This window comes from Hyperolius riggenbachi, chromosome 8 (assembly GCF_040937935.1).
Source record: "Hyperolius riggenbachi isolate aHypRig1 chromosome 8, aHypRig1.pri, whole genome shotgun sequence".
NCBI classification, from domain to species: Eukaryota; Metazoa; Chordata; class Amphibia; order Anura; family Hyperoliidae; genus Hyperolius; species Hyperolius riggenbachi.
The window spans coordinates 168255104-168275149 of record NC_090653.1 but is presented as its reverse complement, the minus strand read 5'-3'; the positions used below and the strand labels follow the sequence as shown (position 1 = coordinate 168275149).

The following is a 20046-nucleotide window of genomic DNA, read 5'->3' as shown; positions in this document are numbered from 1 at the left end:
GATCTAAAAGTACTTGTTCTTAAGGGTAACTTCAAAAATGATCAATCAAGAAAAGTTTCTGAGTACAAATTTATGAAAATGTTCAAGACATTAACAGAAGGTTTAAATTGTGGAACAGGATTCATGACACCTTATGTAACATGATTGATTTGGCTTCATGATCTTCAGAAACCTGCTGGATTTCATGTATGGTTGCACTAACTCACTGGCTCCAGCCTGCTGATCACCTGACACCTAACGGATAAACAGTTACCAGCACAACTGTCATCTTCGTGTTTACCATTTATCTGCATCAGTGTTTTACTTCAGCTAACATCTGAAAATATGCCTGAAGAAGGGGACTAGATCCCAGAAAGCTTGCATCATTTAACTCTATTAGTTAGCCATTAAAAGGTATTATTTCTTACAAAACGTTTTTTTTCTACCTATATAATTTGTTTGGCTAACACGGTACAGAAACTTTTTTTGCTACTAGCTTTTATGTCTGGTGACCAGCATTTATAAACATTACATAACATAGACTTTAAACTGAAGTAATCAAGTAGAAACTGTAAGAAAGTGTCATAGTGTTTTTGTAAACAAACTTATAAAAACACAGATACAGCTACAACATATGCTATATGTTTCCCAGTACAATATATGCATACTTAGCAGCTTCTCATATGTACACCACAATGTCTTAGGGAAATACTGTGGAATGCACCACAGTACAAACCAATCCCAGAAGAAAACAGTGCTAATTTGATCCTAAAGTCAGGGAGAGCTGCACAGCTGTTGTCAAGAAATGTATACTGGTGACAATTTTTAGAAACTGCCCTACATGATAAGTTTCAGACACCATCTAAATATTAGTTTAAGATTTTTAACCCATTCTTTGGAATCTGTCTCCCTCAGCTAATGTTTTGGAAACCAAATGCACTTTGCAGAGGCAGAGTACTAAATCACCATACTTTGTGAAATTCAACCTAAACAATAACATTACAAAACAAAAATTACAACAACAAATAAAACTGACAAAAAAACCTATAAAAATGAAGGTTAGGGTATCTGACATAGCTGATACTTTATGGCACTGTCCGTGAATAGGCCAGGGCAAGATTTAAACTTGCAATCACATGTGTTTAAAGAAAACCTAAACTGAAAATTAAACGTCAAAATAAATATACACATGTCATACTTATCTCCCGTGTAGTCTACTCCTCAATCTCTTTCTCCTCTCCCGCGTCCTGTTTGTCCACTGTGATCAAGGGAATTCTCTGTCCTCCATTTTGAAAATGGCCATTACCCCATAACAGCTTTCTGGTCAGCACACTGTTAAACTGTAACATTGCCCATGTGAGCCATAGGGAAACATGGACATTAACTGGCACATCAGTTGTCCTCTCAGCTATAACTGACAGTAACTGATATATAACTGACAGCAACTGATATATTTCATGTAAAAACAAAACAGAGGACACCAAGAGCCCAATAGTGCAATATTGTCTGGTAAGCTCAATATATAATGTAATGTCAAAGGTTCTTATACTCACAAAGGTGGGCTACCATCAGGTAACCACTTGACAGGCAGGTGGGGAGTATTAGTACCTGACCCCACTCAGGTATAAAAGTCGCTCTCTGTAGATAGGAAAATGGGGAAAGAACCCCTCCACCAGGGGTGGACTTAATCGTGCTGTAATATGTACGAACAGAGGCGCCAAGCAGAGTAAAACAATGTTCTAAAAATGATAAAAAGAGGGAAGTCGAGGTGGACTTACCTCCCTCTGGTAGTGGACATATACTCAAATGCAGAGTAAAAAATATACAATTTATTCACAGCTCCATAAAATCTCAACGCGTTTCGCGGTCAACAATCCCGCTTCATCAGGCAGTACAAGAGCATATAAAACTGGTTCAGGTCCATAAAGCGCTCACACGCTGTAATGCCTGATGAAGCGGGATTGTTGACCGCGAAACGCGTTGCGATTTTATGGAGCTGTGAATAAATTGTATATTTTTTTACTCTGCATTTGAGTATATGTCCACTACCAGAGGGAGGTAAGTCCACCTCGACTTCCCTCTTTTTATCGTTTTTAGAACATTGTTTTACTCTGCTTGGCGCCTCTGTTCGTACATATTACAGCACTGATATATTTCAGTTCTGACAAAATGTTGTCAGAACTGGAAGGGATCACTGTAAGAAGAAAATGGTGAGCTTCTGAGTGGAACTAATGACAAGGTAACTATGTAATGTTCATTTGAAGTTACCTCATGTGTTTATTTTAAATAATTTTACTCAGTTCAGGTTACCTTTAAAGGGAACCTGTATCACAGTGGACAAACAGGATGCGGGAGAGGAGAAAGAGATTGAGGAGTAGACTACATGGGAGGTAAGTATGACCTGTTTATGTTTATTTTGACTTTTAATTTTTAGTTCAGGTTTTCTTTAAGTCACACTCCATATTTATTTTAATATTGAATATGGTAAAAAGAAGATTTAATTCTAGTCTATATCCCTATTAACTTCCTGTTCTGACAAGAAGTGGATACATTTGTGCTGTAACACATAATTGGGAAAAATAAAATTTTAGAACCTCTGTGAATTTGTTTTAGTGTTGTTGCTCATTTGACATTCTCAGACCTCAGGAGTCCTTATTAAATCTGAGAAGGTCCATGGAGGTCCTAGTTGCAGGAAGTCTGGACTATCAATGGCAACACTGACAGCAGCAAAATCTCACATAAGACATCATATCCTCCCTGACTCTTGTTTCCCCCCTCCCTTCTCTTGCTCATTGTGTATTCATTATATGCCCTCCTCCCAGAGTCTTCAGACACTCCCACTGAGGTGTATACTAATAACTGCAACAACTGTCTTTTTTTATTTACACATCCAATCACTGAGTCACCTCAGCCTTGCTTGTAAACACAAGTAATCAGAGGGTGTTTCTGATAAGCAGCTAGGCAGGGAAATACATGGAAGAGGAGGAATATATTATAGATAAAAATAACTCCCAGCATTCAACTCTTTGGCACTGTTTGGCACTAGGGCCAGTGCTCCTAAAGTATGTGATGACTACAAACCATAACAGCAGAAAAAGTTTTTCAAGTTTTGAATGCAGGATTAGCATCTTTATCACTTAATACACCCAGACCAGTTGCTGTTGAAATGTAATTTTTATGGTGACAATATCGCTTTAAGGTGGCCAATGGCCATACAATGATCAATTTCTCCCACTTTCACTCTGATTGAATTGGCTAGAAATTGATGCAGCAATTAGCCTGATCAATCATTCCATTGATTGATTGGACCAGATGGAAAATCTAGGCCGATCAGTGGCAGGTCGAAATCGGCAGCAGAATGATGACCCATAGCATTGCTCTGGATCGAACAGTGCAACACTGTACTTCAATAGATTCTGTTAGATATCTAGATAATAAATATCTAGCTTGCTTTGTAAACACATTTGAGCACAGCATAGATCATATTTCAGGAGCTCACTGAACTATCCTTAGCCAATCAGTGAGGAGCAGGAAGATGACAAGCTTCTTTTTTATCGGCAATGTACCAAATAGAGCCAGGCTGCCTGAGTTAGGATTTATTACAGCAAAAACATTTATAATTAGATTGGAATGCTTGCAATGCAGGGTTAGGTTCCAGGCTGCATAATAAGCACAGAGCAGTGAGTAAATGGAATTTGATTTTGTGGCTGACAATCTTGTTTTAATAAAATAGGAGCCCTCCATTGCTCCAATCTGAACTAATCCTTAAAAAAATATCAATGAGGGTTGGGATATGGGGGAAGGGAAGAGTAGCGTATAAGTAGAATGCAAATATACAAAGTATACAGGTATGTGAATAGTTAAAAATCACAATCTTACTTCATCATAAATATTGTTAAAGCGGAATATAACCCTGCATTTCAACTTTGCTCTAAAATATTATTTACAGCATATTATATGCAAAAAGCATTTTTTTTTACTAGACCAGCATTGGAAGGGTTAAACACAGACGTTTCAAGTTCCGTGGAGAGATATGCAGAAGTTCAGATTGTTACATTCTATATATCTATTGATAAACAGTTACACACTCTTTGGCAGTCCTCCAAGCTCCTTCTCAGTCAGAGAGATGAGTCATTCAACACTTAGATACATTTCTGTAAACAAAATGTATCTCTTTTCAGCTTCGGATGCGTCTGCAGAAATCTAAAGGAACTTTAAAGCCCTGTGTAACCCTTCCAATGCTGGTCTAGTAAAAAAAAAAATGCTGGTTGCATATAATATACTGTAAATAATGTTTTATAGCAAAGTTGAAATGCAGGGTTATATTCCGCTTTAAGAATATAATTATCTGTGTGCTCATTAAAAACAAAGTACCCTATTTTTCAGACCATATGACACTCCTGTCCCCCTGTGTCCTCCCCTGTCCCACTTTGAGCTCTTCTGTCCCCCCTTCAGGGTGGAGGGGATGAGTGACACTGATCCTCGCTGCAGCACATGTGCATCATTGGGAGTAGGGCTCAACTGCAACACAATCCGGGGCTCTAGTTACATTGCACATTTGTGCATCCTGGTGCATGCCTCCCTCTATCAAGCACCGGGACATCAGTTGATCACTATTGCTGTCTCAGCTGAGGACTCTGCAGGCATACTTAGTTTTCAATTCTGTCCCCGGCTGGTGCAGGATTGACATGTGGTGCTGCCATCGTGGAGGACCAGGCATCGTCACTCCCTGACCTCTCTGGAAGATCGCAGAGGCATTTCCACTGATACTGTACCACATGTGGAATGGAACTGGGAGCATAACAGTAGTCAGGGAACCTAGTAGGAGTGGTTGACTTTTCAAGAGTCTGTTCAGTTACACTTTGTGGGGCTCATGTTATTGGCCACATTTAGAGAATCACTGTAAATATCAACCTATGTATAACTGATGAAAGAAAATATGACTTTAACACATCTCAGGAATCAGTCAGTTTCAATATTAATGTTGATTTCACCATGGTACTCTGACTCTTGTCACTGCACTTATTCTTTAGGCCTTTTGCACACTATATGTGATTCTAATTTTTTATACGATCCGATTTTTGATTCTGATAAAAAGTACTGCAGGCTGCTACATTTTTTAATCAGAATCAAAATTTGGATTGCATAAAAAAATCAGAATTGCATGTAGTGTGCAAGAGGCTTTACACATGATTTGTGTGCTGTATTATATCTTTATATACTGTATGATTATACTGCTCAGGTTTTTCTGAGCATTACAACTTCCATTGAAGAGGTATATTGCTGGCTCTTTGTAAGGGTTGTAGTAGGATTCCCGAAGAAGTAAACCTTTAATTCGCCAAACAAAATGAGTTTGAAGATGTTTTTGTCTGCTATATACACTATTAGTATTTACTGTGATTCCCTAATTCCATGCAGTACCACTGGCCACTTAAAATTGGACCAGAACACATAAAGCCAGACTCTCTTAGCTGTTTTCCTGCCTGCTTGTCATTTAATACATACAGAATGTAATATGGCCCATAGGCATTCATTGGAGTCAGTTTTCTGCATCCATTCTGCATCTAATCGGAGTGTAGTGGAAACAGGCCCTAGACATAGTTTATTATTATTATTGATTTATAAAGTGCCCTCATATTCCATGACACTGTACAAATTAAGAAACGGACATGGGTTACGACAAAATAATACAGACAATGGTATACATCAATATACGAAATAGAGAATTGGTACAAAACACAGACTTAGTAATTAGAGTGTCAAAAGTAGGGATGGTCGCTGGATTCCGCGGAATTAAGAATTCTGTGATTCTGGCTGGAATTTGGTGATTCCATTCCGTTGTGACGGAACGGAATTGCTTTATCACTATGGCAGAATTTCCGCGGAAAAATACGAAGTTCTGCGGAATTTTACTGAATGCAATTTTTTTCCCCACCGAACTAATTTTTGCCCAATAAGAGGTATTTCTGCTCTACAGACTTCCTTATTTCCTTCCTCCCTCCTCCTGGAGGGAGGAAGAGGGTCTTGTCTTCCAGGGAATTGTAGAATTTCAAAAGCCAGCTTACATACATTGGCCGGGAATCAAACCCAGGTCTAATGCTTGGTAGGCAGTTCTCCACACCACTATACCACCACCAACACTACATGCTGATGCCAGCCTAGCATGCACCATTATGATATATCCAAGAGAAAAATGAGCTTGCTTAGGGATTTGTAGGATGTCAAAAGCCAACTCACATACATTGGCCAGGAATCGAACCCAGGCCTACCGCTCTGTTGGCTGCTATCCTAACCATTATACCACCAACACAACACAGAGTGGTAGGCCTGGGTTCGATTCCTGGCCAATGTATGTGAGTTGGCTTTTGACATCCTACAAATCTCTAAGCAAGCTCATTTTTCTCTTGGATATATCATAATGGTACATGCTAGGCTGGCTTCAGCATGTAGCATTGCAGTGTGTTGTGTTGGTGGTATAATGGTTAGGATAGCAGCCTACAGAGTGGTAGGCCTACATCCTACAAGCTAATTTTTCTCTTGCATATATCATAATGGTACATGCTAGGCTGGCTGAAGCATGTAGTGTTGGTGGTGGTATAGGGGTGAGGAGAGCTGCCTACCAAGCATTAGACCTGGGTTCGATTCCCGGCCAATGTATGTAAGCTGGCTTTTGAAATCCTACAATTCCCTGGAAGATAAGACCTCGGGAGGAGGGAGGAAAAGTCAATAGGTTTTATGGGCTACTATTTAGCATAAACAAGGTTCCATTTGCGATTACTTTAATTTTTCCGTCTGAATCCGGAATTTTTCGAAAACTCCAAAGGATTTTCATAGCGATGGAATTAAGCGCTGGCGGAATGCACGAATTTCGGCGGAACGGAATTTGCTGTTTCCGATCATTCCTAGTCAAAAGTAATATGAATAAAAAGTGTAACAAGAGGTGGGGTAGTATACAATATTCAATCCTAGAGGCAGTGTGTTTTTTAGGTTATCTAGTAGTTCACGAACCGCGAACGCAAACTTTCGCGAACCGCAATAGACTTCAATGGGGAGGTGAACTTTGAAAACTAGGAACACTTATGCTGGCCAAAAAAGTGATGGAAAAGATGTTTCAAGGGGTCTAACATCTGAGTTTTTGCATGGATGAGTGGGATAGACGCCAAAAGTCCCGGGAAACAAGCTGGATTTGACGCAAAGCAGCGTTTTAAGGGCAGAAATCACATTGAATGCTAAATTGCAGGCCTAAAGTGCTTTAAAACATCTTGCATGTGTATACATCAATCAGGGAGTGTAATTAAAGTACTGCTTCACACTGACACACCAAACTCACTGTGTAACGCACCACAAACAGCTGTTTGTGTAGTGACGGCCGTGCTGGACTGGTGCGCACCATGGCGAGAGTGCAGGCCGTGGCGGTTTTCAAGCCCATCTGGTCGCCGGGCTGTGGTAGCTCAATGATAGAACAACAGTGACTGTCTAGCTGATCAAATTTGGTCCGTCCACAATGAAGCAACGACCTTATTATCTCTGGTATGCCCCCCCCGAGACACTCATACAGCCGTCGGCCATTGCTTTATTGTGATACGCAAGCCCCTTCACCGCGGCAAGGTGATGGTAACCATGGGGTATTGGCACATGTACATGCCTTTTGTTTTGTTGTTGCAGCTGCAGTGCAGCCAGAAAAATTAGGCAGGCATGTACACGCACCAGAAAAATTAGTATAGCAGCGGCCTTAAAAATTCAGGAATCCACCTGGAGTCCTGGACCCTGTTGGTGGTGGCGGAGAAGGCAGTCAAGCGGCCTGTGGGCAGAGGTGCTGTGTGGGGAGCGACTTAGTCTTGGGGCAGGCAGTCACACGGCGTGCAGGCAGAGATGCTGTGTGTGGGGACTGACCTAGTCTTCGGGCAGGCAGTAGCCCTCCGGGATCCATGCCTAATTCATTTTGATATAGGTGAGGTACTGAACACTTTTGTGACTTAAGCGACTTCTCTTCTCAGTGACAATGCCTCCAGCTGCGCTGAAGGTTCTTTCTGACAGGACGCTTGAGGCAGGGCAAGACAGAAGTTGGATGGCAAATTGTGACAGCTCTGGCCACAGGTCAAGCATGCGCACCCAGTAGTCCAAGGGTTCATCGCTGCTCACAGTGTCTACATCCACACTTAAAGGGATACTGTAGGGGGGTCGGGGGAAAATGAGTTGAACTTACCCGGGGCTTCTAACGGTCCCCCGCTGACATCCTGTGTTGGAGCAGCCACTCACCGATGCTCCGGCCCCGCCTCCAGTTCACCTCTGGAATTTCAGACTTTAAAGTTTGAAAACCACTGCGCCTGCGTTGATGTGTCCTCGATCCCGCTGATGTCATCAAGAGCGCACGGCGCAGGCATAGTATGGTCTGTGTCTGCGCAGTACACTCCTGGTGACATCAGCGGGAGCGAGGACACGGGCGTGCAGACGCAGTGGTTTTCTGATTTTAAAGTCAGAAATTCCAGAAGTGAACTGGAGGCGGGGCCGGAGTATTGGGGGGTGGCTGCGCCAACACAGGATGTCTGCGGGGGACCATTAGAAGCCCCGGGTAAGTTCAGCTAATTTTCCCCCGACCCCCCTACAGTATCCCTTTAAGGCCAGGTAGTCAGCTACCTGCTGGTCCAGGCACTGGTGGAGGGCGGATCCGGAAGGACTAAGGCAAGGAGTTGGACTAAAGAATGTCTGCATGTCCGACATCACCATGAGATCGCTGGAGCGTCCTGTCCTTGCCTGCGTGGACATGGGAGAAGGATTACTGGCAGTGGTACCTTTATTGCGTTGTGCTGTGACATCACACTTAAATGCATTGTAAAGCTTGTTCTGCAAGTGCTGCATCCTTTCTGCTTTCTGGTGATTTGGAAACATCTCTGCCACTTTGTGCCTATACCGAGGGTCTAGTAGCGTGGCCACCCAGTACAGCTCATTGCCTTTGAGTTTTTTTATACGGGGGTCCCTCAACAGGCTGGGCAGCATGAAAGACGCCATCTGCACAAAGTTGGATCCAGACATACTATCCATCTCCTCTTGCTCTTCCTCAGTGACATCAAGTAAGTCCTACTCCTCCCCCCAGCCACGAACAATATCACGGGAACGTTGAACAGCACAAGCCCCCTGCGACGCCTGCTGCGGTTGTTCTTCTGCCGCCGCTTCCTCCTCCTCCAAAGAAACACCTTCCTCATCATCCGAATCTGACTCCTCATCCCCACACGACTCTTCCTCCTCCTCCCCCCTCTGTGCTGCCGCAGGTGTTGAAGAAACATCTGGTTCTGATGAGAATTGATACCACAACGCTTCCTCCTGTAACTGTTCCTGTTTACGCTATTCCACAGCTTGATCCACCACTCTACGCATGGCACGCTCCAGGAAGTAAGTGTACGGGATCAAGTCGCTGATGGTGCCTTCACTGCGACTCACCAGGTTATTCACCTCCTCAGACGGCCGCATGAGCCTGCATGCATTTTGCATGAGTGTCTAGTTGTTGGGCCAGAACCAGGGCCGGATTACCGACCAGGCAACAAAAGCTGTCACTTGGGGCCCCATTCAGAGTCAAAGGGGCCCCATCAGCACATAAACCAGCCCTCGCCATCCTGTCAGCGGTGGCTGGATAGAATAATGGTTAAAGGGACTCTGAGCAGTGCAGTAACTATGGAAAGATGCATATCATTTTAAAGCTCTCTTTCTCCTCTTTCCAATTATATATAAATGGCCACCCTATGCCTTTTAGTTTTCACTATTTTCGCGATCGAAATCGCGGCCACAGGACGACTTTTCTCCAAAGTCGGCAGCTCGATTCAGCACAATGCAATGAAATATAAGGAACCCAGGGGGATATAATTACAAACATCATGCTGGTAGGTGTGAGGATGTAATTAATTAGTTGTGGGTATGCTTAAAGGCATACACACAGGCACTGCTCGGAGTCCCTTTAAGGGCTCTGCCTCTGACACAGGAGACCAGGGTTCGAATCTCGGCTCTGCCTGTTCAGTAAGCCAGCACCTATTCAGTAGGAGACCTTAGGCAAGTCTCTCTAACACTGCTACTGCCTATAGGGCGCATCCTAGTGGCTGCAGCTCTGGCGCTTTGAGTCCGCCAGGAGAAAAGCGCGATATAAATGTTGTCTTGTTTTGTCTTGTCAAATGATGCCGTACGCTGCTGATTGTCTTCAGAGTGAGGCTCTCCTCCTAGGTCCCCCTTCTGCTACTGTGCGCTCTGCCGCTGCCCATTCCTCCCTCCCTTCCCACAGAGAACCACAGCTGCAGCAAGAACGATAGCAGCAGATGGCAAACGCTCACTCACCTATCCATGATCCAAGCGATAGAGATCTCGTCATCTGAAACCCATCTGTCTCTTCTACAGTGCAGCTGCTCGCTCTGAACTTCCTGATTCTCAGATCAGACAGGAAGTAGTAATAGTAGTGGTAACAGAGCGGCAGCACTCTAGAGGAGACAGATGGGCTCCGGATGACGGGACCTCTATTGCTTGGATGACAATAGGTGAATGTGAGTCATCTGGTGCTGTTATTCTCCCGCGCTGCGGCTGACTTCTCTGCTTGACTATCGTATTCACTGGGATGGAGGCTGCATGGTGGCTGTCTAATTTGGGAGGAAATCGGTTGTTCGGTGGTGGGGGTCGTTATGTAATTCTGTCTGGGGAACAGCTTCCGGTTTGGCGGTGTCCAGAGCTTTCTGTTATTGCCAGGCTGGAGATGCAGGGGGAAAGTGCTGCTGCTGTGATATCTGGCGCCCTCTTCACAAAGGTGCCCCAGCCCCTGAGTACAAATGTCCCAGCAATTCATCTCTCACTCTCCATTTTGCCGCTGCTATTCCCTGCATTGTGCACCCACAGAGGAAAGCGGGCTGTTGCCCATAGCAACCAGGAGCTCGGCTGCCCCGGTGTGTGCAGCATGTTGCTGTGCAGCTGCATCTTCTGATTGTATTACGACATGATGGGGCAGGGGGGGGGCAAATCAGTTACTTTGCTTAGGGCCCCATTAAGCCTTAATCCGACTCTGGCCAGAATATCCCCATCTCCCTAGAGTGTGTCCTTCTACTGTAGTTGTAGAGGTACTGGGTGACGGCTTTCTCCTGTTCTAGCAGGCAAGAGAACATAAGGAGGGTCAAATTCCAGCAAGTCGGGCTATCGCAAATCAGGCGTCTCACCGGCAACTTGTTTCTCTGCTGAATATCGGCAAAGCGTGCCATGGCCGTGTAAGACCGCCTGAAATGCCCACACAACTTCCTGGCCTGCTTCAGGACGTCCTCTAAGCCTGGGTACTTTGACACAAATCTTTGAATGACTAGATTCAGCACATGTGCCATGCAGGGTACATGTGTTAGCTTTCCCAAATTCAAAGCAGAAATGAGATTGCTGCCGTTGTCACACACCACATTGCTGATCTCCAGCTGGTGCGGGGTCAGCCTCTGATCTACCTGTTTGTTAAGAGCAGCCAGGAGAGCTGGTCCAGTGTGACTCTCCGCTTTGAGGCAAGACATGTCTAAGATGGCGTGACACCGTCGTACCTGGCATGTAGCTTAGGACCTGGGGAGCTGGAGCTGTGTAGCTGGAGAGGAGATTGCAGCACCAGTAGAGTTGAACTGCCACTCAGCCAAGGAGGATGATGACAGCGAAGAGGATGTAGCAGGAGGAGAGGAGGTGGCAGGAGGCCTGCCTGCAAGCTGTGGAGGTGTCACAAGTTGGTCTGCTGCATAGCCACGTACTCCCTGCTTGTCAGCGGTCACCAGGTTGACCCAATGGGCTGTGTAAGTAATGTACCTTCCCTGACTGTGCTTGGCAGACCAGGTGTAACAAACACAGAAGAGACAGCTGCGGTGAACAGCGATACCACCGCAGCTGCCTCCATCTCCCTGCCTAGCAATCTGTCCGGTCCTCGGGCGTCTAGCACGGCGAGGACGGATTTGTCAGCAGCACATAGGGTTGCAATGTCGCGTACGCGCGCGCATAGACGAGACCTTTATGCAGGGAGGAGGTGCATCAGCTGACCGGCTGGTCGGCTGACGTCAGAGGCGCCGCTCGCCGTTCCTCATTGGTTGATGAGAGGGGGGCGTGCCGAAGGGGTCTCCTCTGCTTCTTAAGCTTCCCTGATTAACTCACAACTTGTCTGCTGTTGTGAATACTTCGTGTTAGCGCTCAGACCTTAGATAGATCCGGTGTGCTTTGATCCGGGGGGAAACCGAGGATTTCACATAGTGATAGGATTGTTTGATAGCCATAATCATAATTGAATATTGTATTATCTGTGTATGACTCTTGCTCGTTCTGACTATTCTTACTCTCAGTGATTCTGTACTTCTGCCCATCTGATCTTGTTGCTGACTCTGCCTGTTAAAACCTTCTTGCCTTTGTCTTCTGACTTTGTACCGTATCTGCCAGTCTGTTGCCAACCCGTTTAAGTCTGACCACTCTACTCTCACCAGAGGGCCCTAGTCTCTGGTGAGGGGTTTGTACAGTTAGTGCCCACCAGCTCCACTGGTGTGGATTAGCTAATCTATCAGTACTACTGTTGCACCAAGCACTTAACCTTGCTATCACATATTGCTATTGTTGTCACATCAGCTTTTGATATACCGGTATTATTGGTGATTCTGCAGATCACCATATAATCAGGTATATATCTTACGTAGGTAGGTAGGTAGGTAGGTAGGTAGGTAGGTGCACTGAACAGTGAAAAGGTGCAGTGATTGGGATGGGATTACAAATCTGCAGCTGCCTGTCACACACACAGGTAGTCACATGTGCTGGGCCTGGCAGTGGCACAGTAGGAATTACACCAAAGTCCAGCTGCGACTGACTGACAGGGTTGTATATATTGCAAGTGGGCCACACAAAAAAAAAATAGATCACAAGAACAAGATTAGCTCTCAAAAGAGCTGTTGAGGGGTGTTTTTTTAGCAATAAGAATCAGCAAGGAGCAAGCTAACAAGCCTACAAGAGCCTAACTAACTTTCCCTATGAGAGTCTGCAGCAGCTCTCCCTTCTCTAATTACTGCAGGCACACGAGTGAGTCCAATGCCTGATGCTGCCTGCCTTTTATAAGGGGGGGGGGGGGGGGGAGTGGCTCCAGGAGGGAGTGTAGCCTGATTGGCTACAATGTGCCTGCTGACTGTGATGTAGAGGGTCAAAGTTGACCCTAATGATGCATCATGGGACAAATAGAACTTACGGAAAAGTTTGCGGTTCTCCGCGAACGCGAACCACGGAAGTTCGCCGGGAACCGTTTGCCGGCGAACCGTTCGGGCCATCTCTAGTGGTCAGTAGGTAGGAGCCAGAAAGTGTGTAGCCCACCCTCGTAAGTCTACGCATTCAACATTTGGGTACCTTGTGAAGGGATTGGTGAATTAACTATTTTGCAAAGCAAGCTTGCCCCACTGTCAAGGGACAATTGCTTTTTCCTGTGTCTGTGAGCCTAAACACATGAGGGCGATAGAATGGGGAAACTCATGGTATTATCTGACACCACCTGTGTGACTAAATATCTAGCCCCACCCACTTGAGTAACTAGAAGGGGGTCACTTTCTGACCCTTTATCTATTCAGCACAATGGGTTAAACATTTTAAATGCACTCACAGACAAAAATACTTTAGTGAACTAGCTGCTCAGGTGCAGAATGCTCCTGGCCATGGGAGCGTGACAAAGGAGGAGCTGCACAGATACAGTAGTCCACCACTACCGGTGCTGACAGCGGGAGGGGACGAGACAGACACTGAGGAAGCCCATTAACTACAGCTTTTGAGAAAGCCCCAGGTAAATATAAATCCTTGTAATCTATTGGTCTCAGGTTTACTTTGACTTAGTCAGTCATTGTACCCAGTAGTATACTTGGGTCATTTTATGTATGTCAGATTTTTTTTTTTTTACTTTTGCTACAGACAGATGCTTTGCATTGACTTATTTTCAACCAGTATTACCAATTCCTTCTCAATATCTGATGCTCTCAGTTGCATCTTATTTAGTTTAGATGATGCAATGCCATTGGCAAGGCTACGGTGAATGATCTTACATTTCTTGTCATTAAATTTAATTTGCCATTTTCCTGCCCATATAGCCATAATGTCAAAATCCTTCCGTAGTTTGCCATTATTATGCTGATTGTTGATACTTTTAAATAAGGTTGTATCACCTGAGAAGATGGCAACATTACTTTCTATGTCACTATCTATGTGATTAACAAAGACATTTAAAATAACTGGACCAAATACTGACCTTAGGAGAGCATTATGAGTATGATCTGTTTACTACAATTCTTTGCCATTTGTCATCTACCAATTTCTCTATCCACATACCTAAATCTCCACCTAATCCCAGTATCCTCAGTTTCTGCACCATGCTGTTGTGTGCAACAGTGTCAAAGGCTTATGCAAAGTACAAGGATACATGTCTATTGCTTTCCCAATATCTAGATTTGGTCTCAAGTCTGCATAAAAGATAAGCATGTTGATAATACAAGACCTATCTTAAGTAAACCTCTATTGATAATTCAAAATTAGAATATTCTATGCTATATCATTTTGTATAGTGTCTTTTCAAACAGTTAACACAATTGATAAGAGCTGTAGTTTCTGAGCTTGAACTGTATCCCTTCTTGAATGCAGAGAAAGCTTTATGCTTTATGCTAATCATTAGGGATGCTCGGAAAATTCTGCGGAATTATGAATACCGTGATTCCGGCCGGAATTCGGTTAATTCCGATTCCGGTAGTCAAATCGGAATTCCTATACCTCTCAAACGGAATTCCGCGGAACTTTTATAATTCCGACGGATTTGCACAAAAAAATCTCTCTCTCTCTCTCTCTCTCTCTCTCTCTCTCTCTCTCTCTCTCTCCTCCTCCTCCTCCCCCTCCTCCCCCTCCTCCTCCTCCCCCCCTCCTCCTCCCCCTCCCCCTCCTCCTCCTCCCCCTCCTCCTCCTCCTCCTCCCCCTCCTCCTCCTCCTCCTCCCCCCCTCCTCCTCCTCCTCCCCCTCCCCCTCCCCCCCTCCTCCTCCTCCCCCTCCTCCCCCTCCCCCCCCTCCTCCTCCTCCCCCTCCCCCCCTCCTCCTCCTCCTCCTCCCCCTCCTCCTCCTCCTCCTCCCCCTCCTCCTCCTCCCCCCCTCCTCCTCCCCCCCTCCTCCTCCTCCTCCTCCCCCCCTCCCCCCCTCCTCCTCCTCCTCCTCCCCCCCCCTCCTCCTCCCCCCCCCCTCCTCCTCCTCCCCCCCTCCTCCTCCTACCCCCCTCCTCCTCCTCCCCCCTCCTCCTCCCCCCCTCCTCCTCCTCCTCCCCCCCTCCTCCTCCTCCCCCCCTCCTCCTCCTCCTCCCCCCCTCCTACTCCTCCTCCCCCTCCTCCTCCTCCTCCTCCCCCTCCTCCCCCCCTCCTCCCCCCCTCCTCCTCCCCCCCTCCTCCTCCTCCTCCTCCCCCCCTCCTCCTCCTCCCCCCTCCTCCTCCTCCTCCTCCCCCCCTCCTCCTCCTCCTCCCCCTCCTCCTCCTCCCCCTCCCCCTCCTCCTCCTCCTCCCCTTCCCCCCCTCCTCCCCCCCCTCCTCCTCCCCCCCCTCCTCCTGGAGAGCTCATAGAGGGAACTGGCAGGCTGAGGAAAACCTATGAAAGATGCAGGTGACTGAGAAAGCTCCTGGAGGAAACTGGCAGGCTGAGGGAAACCCAGGGAAGCTGTAGGTGACTCGGAGAGCTCCCGGAGGGAACTGGCAGGCTGAGGGAAACCCAGGAAAACTGCAGGTGACTGGGAGAGCTCTGGAGGAAACTAGCAGGCTGAGGGAAACCCAGGGGAGCTGCGGACAGGGAGATGACAGGGAAGATCTCAGGAAGGGATCAGATAGGCAGGGATACAGGCAGGGAAATGACTAGCAGTATAATTGACAGGCAGAGATCCTGTGTGCCAAAAAGGGGATTGACTTGGAAGGGGAGAAGAGAATGAAGGGAAGGGGAGATCCTGTCAATAGGTAAGCCAGAAGGGAAACAACTTGAAGGGGAATGGCGATGCAACGCCATGGCTGATGACCAGGGTTGCAACAGCATCCATCTGTGAGAGTGCAGGGTTTTAATACCCTGCCACTCAATTAGGGAGGCTGCAGTACTGCCTCCGGCCACTGCAACATAAGAGCAGCAGAGAGGCACGCTCGCGCCTTGTATCAGGGGACGCCAGCTCCAGGAAGCAAAGCAGGTCGGGCTGGCATCTGCTGACATCACAGGAGAGGAAGATGAACAGAGCTGCGTGGGACCCGGCGGCTGGAGGGAAATGAGCGATCATTACACTCCGTCGCCATTGCAGGAGTGAGGCGAGGTAAGTAACGAGCAATTATTATAACGCACATGTAACTTGTTTCAGCGGCATTACAATTTTTTTTTCATTTGTGTGTGATTTTGAGTTTTCGATTTTTTTGCATTTTAAAATCTGATGGCAGATCTGCTTATTTTCTTATGCTATGTGCAATTTGTATTTCAATGCAAGTTAATGGGAATGCAAAAAAACATACAAAAGTTTTTGTTTTTCTTAAAGAATCACATGTCATTTTAAAGATAATTAGATATATCTTTATGCAAATTAACTATTTACATCCCCCAAAAAATTGCAAAACAAAAAATTGCATACAAAAGTTGTAAAAATGCTCACGCAAACTTTAAAAGAAGACCCAGAAATTCACAATAAAAAACTGCTATTACAAATGTGAACAACCTCTTAATTAGCGACAAAGTTCACTAAGTAAGTTGGCTTGAATAAAAGATTAATGTTATTTTCTGTTTGTTGCTATGAGTTAGTGTTGGGCGAACACCTGGATGTTCGGGTTCGGGCCGAACAGGCCGAACATGGGCCAGATGTTCGGCATGTTCGGCCCCGAACGCCGAACTCAATGGGAGTCAATGGGACCCCCGAACATGCCCATTTTGGGGGCCCTATGGGGTCGCAGGCATAAGGGGGGAGCATGCCCCGGTCGCGGGGGGGGGTCGGAAATTCCCCCCACCCCCTCCGCTAGCGCTCCCCCCTCTGCCCGCTTCCCCATACAAAAAGTTTAAATCAAGTTCAATAGTACCTGGGCTGGTGGCATTGGCTGGCAGTGGAGTGAGGAGGAGGAGGAGTCCGAATAGCAGAGTGACGTTGAGGCCGGGCAGCGGGCGGTTCAGCGCTAGTACCCTTGTGGTACTTCCGCCCTTTCTCTGACCTCACGTCCTCTGCGTGATGACGCATACGAGGGTACGCGTGATGCGTACCCTCGTATGCAGAGGACGTGAGGTCAGAGAAAGGGCGGAAGTACCACAAGGGTACTAGCGCTGAACCGCCCGTTGCCCGGCCTCAACGTCACTCTGCTACTCGGACTCCTCCTCCTCCTCACTCCACTGCCAGCCAATGCCACCAGCCCAGGTACACTACTATTGAACTTGATTTAAACTTTTTTTATGGGGAAGCGGGCAGAGGGGGGAGCGCTAGCGGAGGGGGTGGGGGGAATTTCCGACCCCCCCCCGCGATCGGGGCATGCTCCCCCCTTATGCCTGCGACCCCATAGGGGGGCCGTATTGCGGCCTGTTCGGCCGAACAGGGCCCTGTTCGCCCGAACAGGGGCCCTGTTCGGCCCTGTTCGGGGGCATACAGAAGTTCGGGGCGAACCCGAACTTAAAAGGCCGAACACCATCAGGTGTTCGGCCGAACTCGAACATCACCCGAACAGGGTGATGTTCTGCAGAACCCGAACAGTGGCGAACACTGTTCGCCCAACACTACTATGAGTACTTTTTTCATTTGCTAAATACTTACAATGTTTCAATGTATATAATATTAGCTGAGAAAATGATAAAAAAAAAAAAAGTTCAATTAATCTGTAAGATTTGTGTTCTGCACTCGAAAATGTACAAAAAGTGGTCTCTTAGGAAGAAAAGAAAGGTCCAGAAGTGATTAGATTGAGAACCTTATGCGAATGAGTATTAGCGATGTTAATAGTTTTCTGTAAGAACTGTGGAAGCTGTTACTACTATTTAGATGTGTAAATAAGTAAATGGACAATCTGGTAAACCTACTTTTTAAAAAATATATTCAGTTTGTACCTATGTGATATGGCCATATGGTGGCAGTAGCTGCAAAGGATAGTGACATACAATAATGCAATTCATGTCACAAAGTGAAGGCTTCTAAAACACAATATCTGAATGTTGATTTCCGCTTGGAAAGCTCTTTAATCCCATTATTATAAGGTCAAAACTCAGCTCCAAGAAAAGAAATGTATTTCCAATTTTTAATCCTCCCATGATCCTCCTTTTCCCTTTCTACAGGGAGATTACAAGTCCCGTTTCTGTAATTTGATTAGTCTATGGCTTCTGTTCTCTCTGCCACCCATATATTCCCTGTGTCAGGATTGTGTCCCGTTTCACTGTGTTTGGGAAATCCATGTTGAATCACTCTAGCATCACACTTTGTAAATTTTACATTTTCATCATGTGCTGTAATGGGGATGTTATATATTTCTTTTTACATAGTACAGATTTGGAATCCGTATTAGCTGGTATTCAGCTAAGATACTGGATGAAAAAATTGCAGTGTGTACGTCTTGTAATGGAGCAGGATTCCTGGGTTGAATTACATGTCCACCTTAACAACAGCTTAAGTGAATTAAGTTTTAATTGACAAGGATGATAAAAGCTTGTGCATGTAGCCTGAAACACATAAATCCTTATGGTAACGCTCACACTGTGCTGCATTGCACCAAAATAGTGATAACTGATGAGCAACTCTCCTAATGTGCAAATGTCTAATGATCTGGATGGGAAAGATATTTACTCTATCAAAACCAGCTGCTGCCAATCTGATAGATGGCAGTTGTTGGTTAATTAACCGGCAATAAGAGGCTTTGATAGGCTATACTTAACTTTCTTCTGGATCAGAGGTTTTCATATCAGGATTATTTTGAATTCCTCTATTTCCAATCTGCTGGCCACTGAGTACCTTCCGGCTGCAGTTCAATGCAACCGAGTGGCAGTGTTTGTAATGCCACATACAGTATTTCAGTGCTTAATAAGTTGCCTGTTGCCAGCATAAAACCACATCATGGCACATCTCAGCATGGCTACAGGCAACTTGGGACTGTCATATGAAAGAGTCCTTACAGCTATGGTTGGGTAAAATGGTTGGACTAAATATCCACTGGGGACACCTCTAGCAGTGACTAAGTGGTGTGTAGCGGTGACAGAAAGTGGGATTTCCTCTCCCTTTTGTCACATAAGAGTTCAGAGTGTGTGTGTGTGTGTGTGTGTGCGTGTGTGTGTGTGTGTGTGTGTGTTTGGTGGGGGGCATGTAAAATAAGCAGTAAAAAGAAAGACAGGTCCTAACCTTTCCATACTATTTCCGCAGCAAGATAAAAGTTTTAACTGCAATTCTACTGTATTGTATAGTGTCATGCTGAAGCCTTTGTGCACATAACTAACAATGAACCACAATGGGTGAGCCCAGTGGCGGACACAGCCAGCAGTGGGCCCCTGTGCAAAATTGTAATTGTGGGCCCCCTATGACCTGCGGCGCGCTACGCGCGCCGCGCCAAAATATGGGCGTGGCCACAACCTGCGTAGTGGAAATGGGCGTGGCAATGACCGGATGAGGGCGGAGCTAACTGTAACTTAAAGCGAACCCGGGGTGAGGGTTTATTTCCTTTTAAACAATACTAGTTGCCTGGCGGCCCTGCTGATCTATTTGGCTGTAGTAATAAACTGAATTACACCAGCAACAAGCATGCAGCTAATCTTCTCAGTTCTGACAATATTGTCAGAAACCCCTGACCTGCTGCATGCTTGTTCAGGGTCTATGGTTGAAAGAATAAGAGGCAGAGGACCAGCACGGCAGCCAGGCAACTGGTATTGCTTAAAAGGAGAGAAATATGGCAGCCTCAATATTATTCTCACCTCAGGTTCCCTTGAAAAGTGCAACGCAAAGACAGTGGGCCCAAGTTTTGGTGACCCTTTCCCCAGAAAATTCACATAATTGTGCAGGTTTTCTCAAGAAAATACACATATATGCCCAGAAAATACGTGCAATCATGTCGGCAGATATGCCCAGAA

The 20046-nt window shown here is 45.9% G+C and overlaps 1 long non-coding RNA gene across 1 annotated transcript in view; it reads left to right on the top strand.

The window, feature by feature from the left end:
- The first annotated feature begins 245 nt into the window (after nt 1–245).
- LOC137528375 (uncharacterized) overlaps nt 246–20046 on the top strand; it is a 58921-nt gene continuing 39120 nt past the window's right edge. The window contains exons 1-2 of the long non-coding RNA XR_011023379.1: nt 246–393; nt 2280–2369. This is a non-coding gene — a long non-coding RNA (uncharacterized lncRNA). The remainder of the gene's footprint in view (nt 394–2279; nt 2370–20046) is intronic.